The sequence below is a fragment of the Ambystoma mexicanum genome, chromosome 4q (genome assembly GCF_040938575.1).
Source record: "Ambystoma mexicanum isolate Mex_15411 chromosome 4q, UKY_AmexF1_1, whole genome shotgun sequence".
Taxonomy (NCBI): domain Eukaryota; kingdom Metazoa; phylum Chordata; class Amphibia; order Caudata; family Ambystomatidae; genus Ambystoma; species Ambystoma mexicanum.
Genome location: NC_090928.1, coordinates 737,249,012 through 737,269,193, shown reverse-complemented (window position 1 = coordinate 737,269,193; position 20,182 = coordinate 737,249,012). Strand labels below are relative to the sequence as shown.

At 43.3% G+C, this 20,182-nt stretch overlaps 1 protein-coding gene across 1 annotated transcript in view; it reads right to left on the bottom strand.

The window, feature by feature from the left end:
• The window catches only part of BTBD3 (BTB domain containing 3), a 73,258-nt gene extending 53,950 nt beyond the window's left edge, over positions 1-19,308 (bottom strand). Inside the window, exon 1 of the mRNA XM_069608331.1 lies at positions 19,158-19,308. The gene's annotated coding sequence lies outside the window, so the exon portion shown is untranslated. The remainder of the gene's footprint in view (positions 1-19,157) is intronic.
• Positions 19,309-20,182: the final 874 nt, after the last annotated feature.

Here is a 20,182-nt window from a genome sequence, read left to right as displayed (position 1 = left end):
ACATCCATATTAGAGATAGATCTTCTGTGCATCTGAAAAAAATCTTTTGAGCACAAACTCAACAAATGGGACGGGTGCAGGAACTATACTCAGCTTTGAAAATTAAAGGGGTATGAGGCAGTGTCGCATGTAGTACATCGATACAGGAAAATCCAGCCTTACCTACTACTGTGTCCCGCTCCGGACATAAGACACTTGCTATTGAAACTCTGTATAAATCAACTACCGGCAATGACTGTTTTGGGCCCCGTAAGGGTAGCATTTGAAGACAGGCATTGCTGTATTTGTGGTGTATCAGGAAAATTGGAATCAGCCAGACATGTACTTACACAATGTGTCAACCTGGGACCTTTATATATGGACATGCAGAGCAGATATGTCCACAGCTACGAGGAAATCATTGCAGACTCTTTCTGGGACTATTGTTTGAACTCGGATACCATCACTGTTCAACTTGCTTTATTTAGGGTTTGGCTGCATGTAAAATCTCTGTTACCCAATTAAGGGTATAGCTTCTCTACTCTACATAGAGTCCCTGAAACCAGGGCAATGCTGGGTTTTACTGCTTACATTATCCTCCATGAAATGGCTAAAGATCTGTTGAAGTGGTTGAATCACATAGTTTTGAAACAATTTGGAAGGCTGTGAATCCATTCTTACTCTGATTCTAATGTTCTTTCTTGATGAACTTTTTGATGAATTGTAGAACTGAGTTGTATGTGTCTGAATACACATATTCTATGACTATGTTTTATTGTTTATTCAGTTAACCATTATTTCACATGTGTGTGCAGCATGTAATTATGTATTTTATATGTTCAAGTTCAAATCTTGAACTAAATCACAATAAACGTATTATTATTATTATTATTATAATCTCAAACAAATGATGGGAGCATTACGTACTAGTGTACACCTAAATTCTGATGGTCGCCACTATCTGATATGAATATCAGTACAGATGTGACTAGCCCTGCAGGGGTCAGTGTATACAGGGCAAAAAACATAAGGCAGCAGGCTTATTATTTACATTGTGAACTAGTATTTCACTCCGCCATGACACTTTAGTCTGGACAATATAGGTCACTGCATGGTGATGTAATGCATGTCAAATAAAACACAATTCTTGCAGCTGACAATTATACAGTACCTTCCCGTTTTGTGGCAATATGGATTTCCCCATTTCAATACATGTGTTTTGCAAACTCTGAAGGCACCACTCTGTAAGCATAGATGACAGCACAATAGCAATTTTCAAAAGGACAATGCTCTATACTGAACAGTCGATTGGACACTATATTGGTGCTGGTACCTTAGCATTGTTGGTTAGGCAGCTGCTGCCTTATGCTTTTTTGACACGTATACACTAACCAGTGTAGGGCTAGTCGCATCTGTACTGATATGCATATCAGACAGTGGCTACAATCACAATTCAATTGTACACTAATACGTAATTCTCCCATCATTTGTTTGAGATTATGATATACGTCTGTCAGGCCAGGTCACTCAGGTGGCACTTAATGTCGTTTAGGATACATTTAATCAATATTCAGAGCAAGTGCGCTACTTTTTTACCATTATAACATGGCCTACCTGTTAAGGAGACATGTCCATAGGCGGTCATATGACAATAAGTCACCTAATTTGCAGCGGGAGAGGCGTGGATTGGCAGACGCTGTTTTTAAGTAAATGGGAAGCAAACAATTATGATTGAACTTTTCCTGAGGCAGAGACAGAGCAGAACACGTGGCGTTTTCTTTTTTACACGCAGGGATTAAGCGCTTCTTTCCCTGCTCTGTCTTCATTGGGGTGTACCCCACATGTATGTCTTTACACTGTTGTGATGCTGAGATGAGATAATAATAAAGTCCATCTTTTACCCAGGGAGGTTTTCGAGTGTTATGTTAATGTTAAAGGATATTTGTACCGTGCGCTATCACCACCGGAGTGGTCCCCGGGCGGATCTGAAAAAGGAAAGGATATGTGAGCGGTGAGTTATTGGGACAGAGCAGGAAAAGTGTAAGAGAGCAGTGATGTGCTGTTAGCAGCTTCAGTTCGGTTAGCACAGTTTGCTGAGCTTAGGTGTGCTTTTCGGTCGGTAGTCGTCGTGTTCAGTTGTGCAAAGCTAGGTGCGATTTATTTGGTTGGTGCCGTGTAGTGAAGTTTGTGCGGTTTGCTGTGCTTTAAGGTTATGGTTGTGTTTAGTTAGGGTTTGACAGGTGTATGCAGAGGGGTGATATTGGTTGGTTATTGGCTTTGCTATCTAGGTCCGATACGTGCTAATTTCCAAGTTCTGTCGAGATGTGCCACGTGAACATCTCGCCATTTCTATTTAGATCCGGCACTTGCTAGCATTCACTTTCCTGTCTAGAAGTGACGCAAGCCAATATTTACAATCCTGTCTAGAAGTGATGCGAGTCAGTATTCACAATTCTATCTGAATGTGGCAAGGGCCAACATTCAGGATCTTGTCTAGATGTGACACAGGCTAATATTCACAAATCTGTCCAAATATGGCAATGGGTAACATTCACAATTATATCTAAATATGGCAATTGCCAACATTCACAAACCTGTTCAGAAGTGACGCAAGCCAACATTTACAATCCCGTCCAGATGTGACGTGAGCTATGATTCGCAATTTTATCTAAATGTAGCAATGGGCAATATTCACCATTCTATCTAGATGTGGACATTCTATCTAGATGTGGAAATGGCTAACATTCACAATCCTGTCTAGATATAACGCAGGCTAATATTCATAGCCATATCTAAATGTGACAATGGCTAATATCCACAATCCTGTCTATAAGCGGCGCACGGCTGCATTGACAATCCTGTTTAGATGTGACGCAAGCTAATGTAGGTTAACAAGAGATGTACAGTAGGTAGCCCTATCGAATTGGAGGAGGAAACAGTAGGAGGAGGAAACAGTAGTGAGGCGAATAGCCAGGAAGCAAGGGTCAGTGGGAAGCTAGTTCCAGAATTTTGACCCAGGAAGACGATTTGGCCTGCTTACCTTTGCGAGGTGGTGGCATATTGTTGTGGCACTTGGATGTGATTAACAGCGCCCTTGTTTGTTGCGCAGGCAGTACAAAGGTACGGCGGCAGGGAGGGGCGCCTTCCCTCTCCATTGCTAGAGGGGCTTGGCCCTTACAAGAGGCTCTTTGAGGGGGCCCAGCGTTGCCAGCTCCGGGGGTTACTGCAATGATAAACAAGGGCCAGCCAATCAGGCAAGGGCAGCCCAGAGCAGTGCACATAAGCTAGTCGGTCTGCTTTGGCTGGCGGCCATCATGAAAAGGCCCACGTGGACCGTAATGTAATGAACTGTGCCCCCAGAGAGTTGGGTGCAGCAGATGGTGGAAAGGTGCCCGGCTCGTCAAAAAAAAAAAATATAAATAAAAAGAAAACACAGGACTAGCTGCAAAACACAAATGGAGGCAAACAGTTAAGCGATGGATGAGACCTATTTCTCTTAGATTAAAGGAGAAGAAAACATCTGCAAGAGCCACGTATTGGATAATTAAAAGCATTTAAAGTCTATACAAGATAGAGCGAGCAAGTCTCTAGAGGCCAAGAGGAGCAATGACACTCGGTATAATTAAATCAAATAGCAGGAAATAAGAATCTGAAATGGAGAAATTCGAAGTGTCTTCACATGTGACTTAGAGGCTGATTCTTAACTTGGCGCAGTGAACGTGCTAAAGAGCACGATTCACTGCGCCAAATCAGGACACCCAGGTTCCATCACTATTCTCAAGTGGGCCTGGGCGTCATCGTAGTGCACAACAGTGCACCTTAAGCATTGCGCCTGTTTTTGGCTTAACGGGCGCAATCCTGAAATCTTGGCAGCATTTTTGTAAAATAACGACATTCGTTATTTTACACAACTGCTGCCGAGAACACGGGTGTATATGAACACTTTCATATACACCAAAGTAAGCAGCTTCAACGTTGCAGGATATAACAATGAAGCTGCTTACTTTGTATATGAAAGTGTTCATATACACCCGTGAGGTGAGTATGAACACTTTCATATACACAAAAGTAAGCAGCTTTAACGTTGTATCATGCAACGTTGAAGCTGATTACCTGCACTGCAACAAGCTTCTTGCGGCACTCCTCCAGAATAACGGCACCAAACAAATGGTACCGTATACGTGCGCTACTCCAGCGCACATATTAAACTGGAGGAGTGCCGCAAGAATACCAGTGTATTCCGAAAGTGGCACATTCCTACCGACTTCGGAAGAATGCGCTACCTTCAGAATAGGTCTGAAGTACCAAAAAGGTTGTGAACGCTTTAAATGATCTGGTTGGTACTTAACACCAGATGAGAATCGGGCCGTCGGAAGTCGAAAACAAGGGCTATTCATTAAGCCTCGGATGAAGGTAGTGATGCGCTTTCACTCCCTTGAATGTGCTAGAATAGATAGCAGGCTACACGGTCAACTATAGATGGGAAACTTTGGCTCATGGCCGGACTGATGAGAGATGGTGGACTAATTGGGAAAGTAGGGAGTAATCTGACGTGATTTAAGTACCTGGGTTTCGGTTTCCTTGCGTGCTGCTAGCCGAGCCGAAAGTCCAAGGTCGGTGAGAATGCCAATCAATCAGTGGGTCTATGGGGCAACCTGCTATACAATGTTGCATAATACAATGTTGCATAGACCAATCCGCTGCCATTTTGTTCGCTATAATCAGTATTATACATATTCGAGGTGTGTCTTACAGATAAAACAGCCAGTGTCTTACAGATAAAACAGCCAATGAAGTACTAACCCGTACACATTCTATAAATAGACATGTTCCCCATACCAAACCCTTGCGCTAATACGTTTTATGGTTTGCCACATAGGAGGACGTTGTAGATTATGTATATTGTGATACAAGACCTCTGTGTAATCAAGTTTGTGTGCGAGTGTGCAAGCATCCGTCTGATGTCTGCTAGTTGACCCCGCTTTATTAAACTGAGAATAAAGTAGTTATTTGCCATATTCTGTCAGTCGGTCCGGTTATTTGGTCCGAGATCTTTATTGGTAATTCCATCATCACAAAAGATGCATCAAGGTGCTAGAAAACACAGTTCTTCCACGTCGACATCTCCGGCTGCACCTGCGCATAAGTTACATAGCGCAGCGGTCAATGATGTCTTCACTCCCAGGAGTGCCCCTTCCCTTTCCCTGCTGCATCCCCTCCATCAGTTACATAATTTCTAGGTCCACCCCCCCTGAATCTGCACCTTTACTGCATGGTCAACAGCAAACCACCCTGCAAGTTCTGCGACACGTGTGGGTAGGCACGTTATAGTTTTTGAGAGGTGACAGACTTTGAAGACCCTGCCATGCGGTCAGGTGTCTTGACCCACGTTTGAATCATTATGCTACAACATTTGGTGCCGTGGGCTTAGAAAATCCAAGATGGCCGAAAAGCCCACATTTGCACCAGAATCCAGGAAAACCGCACAGTTTTTGCGCACACCAAAATGGTTGCCTGACTCTGCCACCCACTAGTGCGAGCGCGAGGGGTCAGAAGCGCCATGAGTGAAACGTGGTGCCAAAGGAAAAACAGCAGTGCCTGTTAGCTAAAAAAAAAAGCGCTTTGAAATCACCTTTGTTTCTCTGAATGAAAGCTCAAAATGCCTATTTCAAACCTCAGTAAGCTTTTTGAATATCTTACGAACACCAGCAGACATCTGGCAGAATGAAGTCTTGTGTGCATACAAAATCTGGAAAGATGAAGAGCCTAAAACAATGTTCATAACAAAACTGGCTGAGCTGTGGATGTCAGCAGCTTAAGTGAAATTGGACTTAAAGCCACTAAAATCGAAATGTTTAAAATAAATGAGTGATTGGAGTGTCACATAGGTTGCAACTGTTTAAATGTCAACTTAGAATCAGAGTTCTAGCTGCATGTGTCAAAATTGTACGTTTGATTTGAATGAAGAAAAACTGGAACAAAAGTGACATTTGGCTGAAGCCTGGCTTAAAGAGATTGAATTCTGCCCGGCAACTACCCCTGACAGGAGTTGAAACTTGCCCAGCAACTGCATTAACAGGACTGGCCTGTCTTCTCCTGCCCCCACTAAAAGGAGATTACACCTCTCTGATTGAATTAGGGGAGGGGCACCTGAGACTGCAGGAAACAGAACAATGAACTTTCCTTGGCTCAGGCAAATGCTAAATCAGGGGGTCGTAAATGGCTTCCTCCCGGAAGGAAATGGGAGGGGCGCTGCCTCTGTGAGCCAGCTGAGCTGGAGGCGGGGACAGATAGAAATTCCCCCATGTGCTTTGGAACCTAAACCACACCCATCTGGGCCAGAGCATAATTTTAAAAAGATGGATAATTCATAGTACGAAGTGCCAAGATTATGTAAATAATATCATTATTCCTGTGATTTTTCTGTGCACATTTTAAGAGGTGTTAGAACTCTGTAGTATGTTCTGGGGAGTAGTAGCGGAAAATAGGGTGTTACTCCAGTGTCTATATGTTAAAAATCGGACATTCATCATCCGATGCCCATATTCCTTGCGCACATTTGTGTAAATTCTGGAAAAGTTTAGAGGTTATGTTCTGGATGAAAAGGGCAGAATTCTGTCAGAAGTGGACACAGCATCTTACAAAGACAGGGATCGGATGGTTTGGCGCTACAGAAAATATGTTAACTGGACATATAATATTAGAAAAATTGTAGATAGATAAATATGCATTTAAGTCAAAAATAGATTTGTGTGCAAAGTGACAAGGGGAGGATCCTCTGACCCATAAACATACCTCATCACGATGACACTCCATTTCCTTCCCCCAATCAAGGGAGAGAGGAGGACTTGGCCAATGATAAGTTGTGAGGGGCAGGCTTAGTTATGCCCACGCACACACCCATTTTCAAAAGACATAAAAAGAACCACTGAGACCCAGGTAGAGACACTCACTTCCCACTTCAAACTGATTTCCTGCGAAGTGCTTTGCCAGAAGACTCCAGAACCAGAACTTAGAATCCAGACTTCAGAACTTGTAGCAGAGGGGCCTAGTCCACAAGCTGAATCCTTCAGAGGCCTCAGAATCCAGCAACCCAACCAAACTATTCAACAGCCAGGCAAGCTGTTTGATTCTGGCCTAGAACCCTGTGCCAGAACCCAGAAAGCAGAGCTGTATCCAGACCGCCTTGCAGTGCCGATAGAAGACCAGACCCAGACCAGACCGCTGTGCAGTGCCAGAACATTTGCCAAAACCAGAGACCCAGACAGATCACTGTGAGCAGAACCGGTACCAGAGACCGTCCGTGGCGAGTGAAGCCCAAACATGACCAGATCTTGATGGCCCATTTCAAATTTATAGTGCGAGTACCCACAGAACTGTGCATAATCATCTCTAAAATAATCTAATTCAAACCATTTCCACCTATTTAAAACTGCATCATAGAAATTGTGTGTCCATTCTGTGATTTCAAACCTGTGAAAGTGTCATTTGTCATTCTGAGCTTTACTTTATTTTTGAGAATCTACCTCCACTATATTGTCCGTATCTTTTGAACCGCGTGTGCTAGGAACAAGATTTAACTTTAATTTTAAGATCCTCAGCTTTCCACCAAGCCCTAAACCGACTTTCTACTCCTTATAGTTTTTCCGTAATCGCGCTCGATGCACTCGGAAAAAGTGCAGCGAATTGCAATTTGAATCAAATTTCTCCACCTGTCAAAAATTGCTGTCTTTTGCTTGCAACTGCTGAAATACGTTTTCAACCTGATAATCCCTCATGAATCACTGATAGTGTTGGTGTTGACCTGAACCAATCTTAAGTAGCTATCACCTACCCTGAATCTCCTATAGTGAATTAAAATCATTTTTAGCATATTTTTACTTCATTGTAAATCACATTAAAATTATTTCAGCATGTTTTAAAAGCATACCGGTTGCTCCAAGCTTGTTAGGGGGGAACTGAATTGGTTTTGCATTTGATTGTATTCCTGAAAATTGTGTGCTCTCCTTCCATCTCCTTATATTGCATAGGGGGGGGGGGTGAATTGTCAAAAGAAAAAGTGATCATATTATCTCTTGTGAAAACCATCTCAGTTATTTCTGTGCTGCATTCTTTTCCATCATTGCATTTCCTTGAAACCATAAAAGCATTCTCAGCTACTTTATCCTCTCTATACCAACTCCTAATTAAAAAAGTGTACTAGTGCAATATTATCCATTGTTGATCACTGTCATATTCATAAGTGTGCTATCAAATATTAATTTATTTATAATCTTGTTTCATTTTTCAAATAAATCTTTTAATTTGCAAAACCAACCTACTTCTTGGCTCAGTGAGGTCAGGGGGATTCAAAGAGAGGAGCGATATACAAGGGTTTAACATCCAGATATATGAACTTGTCATAAAAATATATAAATAAGGGCTTCATTGGGCATCCCAGACTAGACACTGACTTAGTTGGAGTACTGAATTGAAGTCACTTAACAATGCACAATAGGAGGAAATGCCAAAAAGAACCTGGAAGCTGAGAACCTGAATCCTCTTGTGTAGTAATGCTCCGACTGAGTGGAGACAAGGAACATCAAGTCTGCACAACCAGACAAGGCCAGGTTTGCAGTGACACCAAGTCACCTGGGAACCAGAATCCACCAAGAACACATGAAATCTCACTACCAGCCAGGGCAGCACTCAAAGATCTTGGAGAGTACCTGAAAGGCTTGTAGTGCAACCAGCCACCATGACAACTACTATTTCTGAACAGTAGGCACATGTGCTACTGGAAAGTGGCGTTGTTAGTTACCCACCATGTCTGAGCCGTTCTACTGGAACCACTGGGCGCATATCCCATTAGAACCCTTCACTGGACTGTACTTTTTCAGCATGGGAGACAACTCCTGAAACTAACTGGGTTGCATCTGGGTCAAAGATTTGTTTGCGCCAGAGATTATTTTTTGTTGTCATATGTTGTAACAGTTTGTAGTCCTCCTGTCCTATGTTGTACCACTAAAACACACTGCACTTGCCCATTCTGAATGTACCAATGCCTATTAAGAATGTTATTCTCTGTTTAGTCTTTAACCCTCCCTGCGTTGGAGCGCTTTGAAACACTTGTTAAGTGTATAGGCACTATACAAATGACCAATAAATAAATAAGAGTGAAGTTTCCATGCGATCTAGCTCAAGTCAGTGCCCTCCCCATCGAAACCCTGGCTGTTATGTAGCAATCCTAAGGAAGAATTAAATTCCTCGATGTCTGACACAATAGCTGCATTATGTCGGGAGATGGCTAGACCGCAATATGCCAGCATGCAGTCCATGCACCCGACATGAGGGGGCGTGGGGAGAGACACACAGACGCAGACAGACACTGCTGATGGCGACAACAAAGCGTAAGGGGGGGGGATCTCCCAGGGGGTTTACAGGTACAGTGGATCCTGGTGATGACAGGTCCAGTCATAAACGTGGCAAATCTGACTGTGCACTTACCAGGATCCACAATCATCATACAGTTGAACTAGACTGCTTTTGTAGTCCCAGCGAGTGACGTTACCTGCCCATTCGGGGCAGCACTGGTTCCGAAGACACTGAACTTTTGTAGACTCAACGGTCTTGGAGGGACCAGCTGGCCCGGAATGCCAAGTTTTACTCCACCAGCTCCAGAGACATCGGAAAGGCCCACAAAGTTGAACAACGGATCTGTGGGAGAGGCGAGATTCCCTTCAGCGAGGAATCGGAATGCTGGTCCAAGGAGACGTGAATGATGTAAAAAGCCATGTGCAGGCAGGATACATCCAGGATCCCCATTGCTTGTCCCATCATCGTCACACAGAAGAAGAGTCATCTCCAGATGTGCTTCGACTACTGTAATCTTAACACTTGCACTTTTTTTCAGACTAATACACTACACCCTGGGTAAACTAGGCATTGAATTGCCTGATGGGTCACAAGTGTTTTTTTTCGGTCGTGGACACGCAGGGCATCTACTGCCAAATACTGATGCATCTGGACCATGAGAAGATAGCATTTATCAGCCAGTTAAAGGAATAGTGCTCTCAGAAATATTATTGTCCCGAGGGTTCGGGCATGTGTTTTTAAGCATAAGTTGATCGATTGTACAAACATTTCCTATGCGCTTTACCGTAGTTTTCCACTTTTGTACACATGCAAAATCAGGCAGCAGGGCGCAGCTATTTTATGATAATCTGATCCGCTGTCGCATCGCCCAAGCAGGACTGCCCTGACGGCACTAAATCATTTCCACCGCCCCTGAGGCTGACATCACTAGACGCATACCGCCCATTTCACAACGCCAAAGCACGTCTCGTGTCAACATTGTCTGCGCTCCAGCTAATGACGTGTCTCCTCAATAAGTATAAACAGACCGCTTCTCAACAGACATCGGATTTTCTTTTCCATTCCTTTCACTGTCTTTTTTTATTTTTTAGTATTCTGTGCCTCGCTTCTGTGTTCTGGTCAGCTACCTTCGTTACTTGCTGCACGTGCGAACAGATACCAGTACCATTACTATTTTTTTTGTTTCCCCCATAATGGAAACAATACAGCCCTACCAGTATGAGCAGGAGTATTCCAAGGCAGAATTACTCGAAAGAGAAATATGCGTCAACGATGGGGCTTCGGACGACAGTTGGGAGGACGATTCTACAGATCAAGAGCCTGGGCCTAGCGCATGGACGGCGTCTCCACCTAGTGTGCCTGCAATCGGTGCACGCTAATGCCAATCGAGGAGAACTGCTGCTGCCCAGAAAACTCTGGATGCTTGTCCTACAGATCGGAAGCGAGGCACGGCCGCAATGCATTACCGAGCTGCCAGACTTCAGGGCAGCCTGCCTCACACGGTCCGTGTTGAGGATAATGATGGTCCTTATGCATGAACGTCGAGCAACAGTTCGCCCTTGCAATCCAAGCAACAAGTAAGTGTACTCTAGTCGTGATTTCATGGTTGTCTCCGATATTGACGTAACTTTGATCTATCAATGCCAAACAAATGTAGTCTTGCAATTCTATAATAATAGTCGTTCAATATTGTACAGTGTCTAGGTAGCATTTCTACTGGCAACAATGCCATTGGATACAAGAATTGACATTGGCAACTAAGGTTTAATACACTTATCTTGTTCATTTAAAAACAGTTTGTATCTTTCTCTTTCACAGGTGGTACAGGCTGGTGGCCTATCGTTCATTTACATAGTGGCTTCACGGGAGGCTTGGATACAGCGTTCGACGAGTAACACCCGCCTGTGTCGTTGGTGCCATTAGAGAAACTTTCCCCAGTGACAGCGGTCAGTACAGGGGATTTCCCCTCACTGTGCAGCAACCGGAACTTTACAATGTGTAGTAGTTTTGTGCCATCAAAATAAGAAACAAAATAAAACACTATCAATGGTTGTTTCAGTGAATCAAGTGTGTCTCCATTCAGCAGTGTTCTGGGTCTTGACTGAACACCTCACGCACATCCACCACCTCCATTTTCAAAGCCAGTTTGCACCAGTGGATGTGCGCTGCCAAGGGGTGCTGTCAGAGGTGGGAACGGCCAAGGTGCCAAACACCATGTACACTTCAAAGGTATCTTCCGCACAGGGGCCATTATACACATGGCCTCCCCAGGCCCAGTGCCTCCAGGCATGCTCCCCTGAAGCAGGTCGTGCCCCTACATTCCACATAAGTGTATCTCCATTCAGCAGTGTTCCAGCCCTTTCCTGTATGCCTCAGGCCCCTCCGTCACCCCTCCATTATCAAAGGCAGTTCGCAACAGTGGATCTGCGCTGCCAAGGGGTGCTGTCAGGGGTGGGAACGGCCAAGGTGCCAAACACCATGTACACTTCAAAGGTATCTTCCGCACAGGGGCCATTATACACATGGCCTCCCCAGACCCAGTGTCTCCAGGCATGCTCCCCTGAAGCAGGCCGCGCCCCTCCTATCCACATAAGACCACGACATATACACGTCATTCATTCACATACACACCCACTTTTCGAATTCTTTATAAACCTCACATTTATCATGAGCACATCCTGGAGCACTGCAAGTCAACTTGTGAACGTGCTACCTGAGAACTTGTGACCACTGCAAGTTAGCTCGTCGCTGTGCTACCTGTGAACATCTCCCTGGTCTCCTGCCACTAACTACCCTGCTTGCAGAATCTAGCTGTTGGTCAAGGTAAGGGCAGGTCACCTAATCATATCTCCTTCCTCTCTAAATTTCTATCTATTTCAAACGAATGTACCCAGTAGTGTTATGTTCATTCATCTCATTGCCATTGCCTTGATTTTAATTTGTTATGTTATCAATATATATCAACTGTCATCAGTGTCAATTGGGATCGAATTGCATCCTTCGCGGACCTGGTCTATAAGCATGTTTCCTTTTGATGCACGATAGTACAATCAAGGGAAGAGTAACATGTTCTGATTTTCGTCACATCAATGAATTGTTTATGAAAGTTATCCTATAATACAGCCGGCCACGCTACACTGGTTTTGCTGCGGTGACCAAACCATAGCTTGCCTAGAAGAATGTATAGTACAATTCCTTCTTTCTCATGTTTTCATGCAAAGTAATTTTTGAATAATGTTGACCTTTTGTTTTGCAGAATTTCCAACAACGCCTGCATGTACGATTTTCGGTTGCCCTTCTAAGACCCATGACAAATCTGAAGGCACTACAATGCATGTATTCCCGAAGAATATAGATCGAATAAGAGAATGGGTCATTTACTGCGGATTCGTGCCGGCAGAGCTTGCAAGTAGAGTCAAAGAAGTCTTGCAGGACACGAGGGGTGATTGATTTCGCATCTGCAGCCTGCACTTTACCCCGAATATGTATGTCAAGCCATGTACACAAAGAAGAATCGACTCAGAATGACTCGTAAATTGCTCCCAAATGCAATTCTGACTCTATTCGTTCACAGGCCGCCTTAGGTGAGTCACGGTTCCGGATTTAGCTGTAGCCCTTGGGGTAGTGAACAGGTAACTAAATGGACGGATTGGTGCTTTAGGTGTAAATTGCTTTAGGTGTAAATGTCCCTTATAATACTTTTCATATTTAAAAGATTGTATTGCTTTTTAAATAAAAACCATTTTGTAAAACATCTGTCCTTGGTTTTAGGAGCATCATAGAAGACGATTTATGGGCACAGATAACTATGCTGTAGTGCCCTTTGAAATAAGCATGTTTCGCAATCTGTCTCCTTACATGCCAATTTTTAAGATTGCCATTTCTAAATCAAATCAAATTTTCCCTTTACAACGCCATGACTTTGCACTGAATATGAAGGAGCAACGTTCAGCATCCATGTCTTGCCTGGAGTCAACAACAACTTCGAATGAGTATCAGGTAGTCTTAGCTATTCAGTTCCGGAATTGTTTTATGCATGGAATTTGAGATATTATCATATTTATGTATCGTGTCGTTCGTTTACACAATGTTTCATTTGAGGTTTGTTATTGGTATGTACCATGGTCTGCATCAAATTGTGTGTGTTCAATTTACATTTTTTCATCCATACTAAAACAAGTACTGTGTTACAGGGAGATGCTGAAGCTTCAACATCAATTACATCATCCCTCGTAGTTGATCCAGAGCTAGGAGGTATGCGTATTGACAGTTCCCTCGAATTAAATAAAGTTGGTCCTAGATCTAATACTATTAGACAGTGACAATATTAGAAACAAGCAGTTTTTGCAAATTGCTTGAGTGCAACATTTCGAACAGTGTGCTTTGCACAGTCAACTTTGATCGAGCATACTAGCCATCAATCAGGTGAAATTCGAAATGTATATTTTGACTATATTACATACACGATGTACGGGTTTATCTGTGTAAGCCATGTGTGTGAAGGAATAATTTGATTTCTAATACAAATGGTTTATTTTTAATGGATACTCTTTTCTAGGGATGTATACAAGAATACAAGATCGGGATATAGAGGAGGAGGCACGTGGATCTGAGTCAGTGGACCAGCTTGCTGGTGCAGTCGTAGTGAAGAAGAAGGTTTCACAGAAAAGCAAGAAATATACGGTAAGTTACAAACAATTTCATTTTCAAACATTGTTTTTAAAACATGCTTTTTTTAAAAAATCCAAGTTGTCCAATACTGTATGTTGGATTTACATTGAACATGTTTTTCCAACCTGTCTTCTAGTTGCCCGATGGTGTACGAACTATGCAGACACAGACAGCGACAGAAATGAGAGATGCTACTTGCCAAAGTGATTTCACCATGGAGCAACTATTACTTGAAGCGCAGCGTGTTCAAATCAATAAGCAGACTCGAGATGCTTTTGTCCAATGGCCAGAAAATGAAATTAATGTGACCGGCGAAGTCAGCAAAGTGTTGTTGGACCATTGCTACAATGCGACCTCTCCACCAGGTGAAGATGAAACTGAATGTATCAAAGATGTTTTTGAATTAGTCGCAGACCACTTGACACAATCGACACCCACCAAAAAGGGCCACCCAAAAACCAATCAACATTGATGATTTCTCCGTTTCATGTTCAAGTAACGGACGCTGAAATGACAGAGACTGAAGCATCAATACAATTGACCGAGCAACTAGACTATTGACTACAGTATGTCCAGTTTGGCTGATATGTCAACCACAGTTCAGTCAGAAACATTAATGCAGGATGATAGTCTAATAAAGGAGGCCAAATACATAGTATTCGACAGCAGCTTGATGGAGATTATAATGATGCTGAAATGTGTGCATTCAGTGAGAGGGGAAATATGTGGGAAGCCATTGCTGAATGTGACTCGTGTATCACAAGGCAGTAACCTCAAAACTACATGCCACCTGTGAAATGCTCCATGAAAAATGTTCATGGTCCGCTCGACCGATGCCGGGGAAACTGCCAGCTGGCAATCTACTGTGTGCAGCAGCTTTACTTTTCAGTGTGGTTCTAGTTTCATTAATTTGTCCAGTTTGTCAATTTGTGGGACTCCATTTCATTTCTAAAACGCAGTACTAAAAATATCAACATCAATATCTATTCCCTGCCATTAGTGATGCTTGGAAAATTGAACAACTGTCTATTCAAAGTACATTCTCCAAAAACGGTTCCGGCAAGCTGGCGATGGACAGTGTGACAGCCCCAGATTTCCAGCAAAGTACTGCACATACCACTTTAGGACATGGAAAGTAAAAAAAATGCGGGTTCGGTGGTCGTGCAGGTGTCCGAATGTAAATCCTCAGTGGCCATGGAGAAACTTGGTTTTATAAAATCACTGGAAGATCTTCGATCGAGGGGAATGCAAATCAACCTCATAGCCACAGACAGACATGTTTCAATAGCCAAGACAATGAGAGCAGTTTCCAAATATTCGCCATCAATTTGATGTATGGCATGTTGCCAAATCCATCAATAAAAAAGATCTCAGCTGCAGGGAAGGTTCAGAAAATATTTCACAGTGGTCTTAGTCTTTCAGCAACCATTTTTGGTGGAGCTCCAAAACTTGTGATGGGTCTGTGGAAATTCTACTAGAAAAATGGCGGTCACTAATGCACCACTGTTCCAATGATCACTCTTGGACAGAAAACCAACATTTCCACCAATGTGAACATGGCCCTTTGTCGCCAGAGCAGGAACAGAAGAAGAAGTGATTGATTCCATCTTCCCCTCCACAAAACTCTACCAAAAGATCTGAAGGGACTCACAGAATTCTGTCACACGGGAGATTTGGAGGTGTTCCACAAAATGTGCCTAAACTACAGGCCAAAGAGATTGCATTTCGGCATAGAAGGGATGAAATATAGGACATTACTAGCGGTATTAGTGCATAACGAGAATGTAGGCCCTGAACAATTGAGGACTGCAGGAAACTTTGGGATGTTTCGCTACACTATGGCCTTTAGGAAAAGAAACATGGGTGGTCAAGCCAGTATATGAGGGAATGGAATTCGATTTTGTGAAACATCTTATTATTAATGTCTTGGAGATGCATAATCACGGAATTGCGCGCAATTTAGTTCCGAGTACACATACATTGCCAACGTGCCCTGTCCACCTAAAGCAGAGCTCGTGGAACAGTTCACTTCTTGGTTCAAATGATTAGCATCTGTTTTTTTCATCAACAATGTTTTTATGAAGTGTCCAAACAAAGCATCCAATGTGTCTTTTGAAATCTATCCTCTTGGGGGTCGTTGCTAATGTGAGGAAGGAGTGGGTCGGTTGAGCCCCAGCCAACATACTAAAGTAACATCCTGATCTTGCACTCGTGGGGGGCGCCTCCTTTGCCCATCTGCTGCCATGGGGAAGAAGGCCCGGACATAAGCAGAGGTGGGGCTATTGCTAGACACGCTTCGACTCCATTTTGTGTACCCTCTACTCCAATTTTGGACTGGGGCACATTCTGTCATTGCGAAGTTTCCCCTAGCCCTCAGCAGCGCCGCAAACCGCGAGCAATGACAGCCCCCACATTTTTCCTCCTGTGCTTCACAATTCCAGTTTTCATGGATGCGGTGAGACAAGATATTGCAAACTAAGAATGTATCTTCATTCTGAGTGAAGGTCACCAGCTTTGAATTTTTGCTTGCGAGCTGAGGAAGCCCACGCATCACACACAGTAAAAGGTTCAATTGTTTTTCGACCTTGAGAGAAAGGGACCATTCCGAATGGAATTGAATTAAAGGGGGGTGTAATAATGTAAGATATGATAAGGTTCACCATTCCAAAACTGGAAGGAACATGTAAGTTCAGTTTATGAAAAATCATTGATCCGAACGGAGTCTGTGTTACGCCAAGAGAATGGAAATGCCGAATGTAATGTAAGTTTGACTTTCGACGATTTTATCCCTGAGCGAGTCAACTTATAATTAGCTGACCGTTATTGCTGGGTTACTTTGTACTTGTTTGTTCTGTGTGGCATATTGCAATGAAACTCAAGTACAACCTTTGTGTGTACTGGTCTTTCTACCGGGCACATGGGCAATCCAGCATCGAGATGCATGTAGACCACCACTCGGTTCCCCCAGGTCCAACGCTAATATTTAATTAAAATGCCATCTATGTGTTCTCGAACTGTAGCGTCAGCTTCCACATCCCGTTTTGAGCTGAACATACTTCATAGCACTAACCACTAACCTCCGAAGCAAATTGTGGAGTACTTTCCACGTTGTTTTCTCTGTGTTCACATTGTTTCATATCTGTGCTAATCGTTAGTTTTAACATGATGCCGAATTAATGGGTACAATGATAAATTGTAATAAAGATCGGCTACTGAGACACATTTCTATTATGTTTTCCAGACAGGTACATTCTGCCATTCTGCGATTGTCATCGATTCCAGATACCAACTGACAGCTTTTTCAACCGGCAGCTGCAGATACACGTCAATAGCTGGATATCAATGACTTTTTTCGGGACGATCACCAAGGGCTGATATGCCCTTACGCGGTATCAGCGATTAGGAGCAACATAACATTGTTTACGGTGGTCTAGCGCCAAGTTGATGCACAAGCCTTGCGATTCACTGTGCGACCATAGCACTTCTTTTACCCAAAAGGAACACCTTGTGTACCCAAAAGGAACACTGTGTGACTCACGATAAACATTTGTGGACCAAGAATTTTAATTTTTTTAATTACCCATTTGATTGACAATCGCTGGATGTTCTCAAGAGCGTTTATTGTGAAATAAAAGTACTTTACAAATTGTACAGTCTTGCTATTTCATTTTAAAGTACAGTTTTTTATTCCGAATTGTGACGCGCTGTGTTGTGAGACGATGTGTTTTTATTTTCGGGTTCTGCGTCACGTCATGTAGGTGATGACTGAGGGCGTTTGGCTACGCCGCCCAGTAACATGGAGATAGGTGGAGAATATCACTTGGTATCTGATGTCAGCCTCAGGCAGGGGATATGATTTAGTGCCGCCAGAGCAGTCCTGCTTGGCGATGCAGCAATGGATCAGATTATCACAAAATGGCCACACCCTGCTGCCTGATTTCACATGTGTACAAAAATGGAAAACTACGTTAAGGCGCATAGGAAATGTTTGTACGATCGATCAAAGTATGCTTACAAACACATGCCCAAACCTTCAGGACAATAATAGTTCTGAGCGCACTATTCCTTTAAGATTTTATTCGAACATCAGGATGCCTGCGGTGTTCCAGCGTATTATGGAGAAGATGGTGGGCAACATGAACCTACTGGAGTTGCTGGTCTACCTTAATGACACTGTATTCATCAAGACAGTAGAGGACCACAACAGGAGGCTGACGGTGCCTGGGCATTTGTTTCCCCGTTTGGTTAACTAAGGCTAGTGTCTTTTGGCGACAGGAGATTGTTTGCACAATTACGCAGCGATCCCACAATGAAAACACATTTTAAAAGACTGTAAGATGTGAAAAAGTATTTTTTTTTAAAGTGTAGGAAGGAGGTTTTTAAAGCATACATCCTCCTTTTAGCCTTAAATCAGTTGAATTCAAATGATTCAGTTCAATGCATTTCTGTTCAGAGTTAAAGTGCGTGTATTACTCTAATGCCAGAGTGCCCTTATCAAAGATGTAAAATTGAGATATTTTAGCAGAGGTCAAACTTTGGTCCACCAGGCGCTCTCAATAGGAAAATAGATTAATTTCGTTTAAGCACTAGAGTCCGTCCGCAAAGGGTAACCTGGGTGTGTTGACACTTACTTCTGAATGAGTATCATTTTAAGGAACACACAAAGACATCTTGTGCGAAGCGATTATCTGAAGCGGACAGTTGCTGGCCAACCCTGCAGTATAGTAGGTGGTCTCTATGGCTCCGATCCTGGGGGCGGAAGGATACAGCGGCGCAGTCCCTAGTCATGGTAACCCACCCACCTCTATCCATGTACACAGCATTTTGGTAAATTGACTGAAATTCTCGGTTACTGTACGATGAGTACATTTTAATTTAAAGCACTGGTTTACCCCGCAGGTACGGGACTATAATTTCACGCAGCGGCGCATAAAGTAAACAAACTGAAGTTCCTGCGCTGATGAGATGAGCGGGTGCTCGCTCCGAGCAGGCGCAGTTCACCCTGCCACATAGACAATAGTATGACGGTGGGCGAGACTTAAGCAAAGGGAGGCGACCTTTCAACACCCGTCCCGGTACAAAGACCCGCTACTACGGCCAGCCAGCTCGGCACCGTATACTTCTACTCGTAGAAAGTCTGAAACTGTAAATACCTGCGCTGCAGTCATTTTCCTCGGCTGGTTTCCTGCGCGCGCGCCCCTCTTCTCCCAACAACGATTGCAAGTTTGAAATGTTCCAACCAGCATCCGCTAAACGTGCCCCCTAGTAGTGAGACACTCTCCCTCTCCCCTCGTATCCTAGGAAACGGTTTCCGCCTGTGCAGTGAGAACAAGCTAGTGACGCTAGGGTAATAGTTGTAGGACCAATCGTTTGGAACTGTATGTATCACGTGGTCGGAGTGGGTGGCAGGCAAGCCGGAGGTTATGCTTTTGTCCGACAAAGTTCGCTCGGTTTTTCAAGCTGCTGATCTTCGCCTCCTTTAAAGTGTTATTGTGTTGGCGAATCTGAAATACAATTTAGATTCCGTTGGAGGGGCGTCTTTGCATTCTCACCTTAAACTTAAACTTCCTAAAGTTATAATTTGCGTAGCACTACCCTTTTTATATGGTGGGGGGATTTAGACACATACTATTTAATTGACCAACAAAACATCAGGTCACAGGAAGTCCTGGAAATGAACATTATGAACTGTGGGAATAAACATTTCCTATAATGTTGGAAATTATAAAAAGTTGCACATCTTTTAAACGTACAAAGCTGTACCAAAATATTTTTTGCATACTTTCTTAACACTTATATTCATAACAGTTCCAGTCGTGTGCTCCAGTGGTGTAATAACCTTCAGTGGTCTAAAAGCTAAGTCTCTCCACTTTATTCCAGACGACCTGAGTTTGATGAAGACGGAACCAAGAACACATAATTTATGTCAAAATGGGCGAATAGATTTCCCTGGTCCGAGATCTGGGGAGACAGATCTGAGCCAATGACCAGCGCTGGTTACAGGTCAATATGGCAATGTTTGTATTTGATCAAAACGAGCCCACGGTCACAGTTTAGTCTATGATACTGCATGCTTGTCAAAAGTTGCGAGACTGGTGAAAAAAGAGAATTTGTTTTTTGCAGCTAAGAGTTCCATTGGCGCATATGGTCACATACTTGCCAACTGTACCGATTTAGA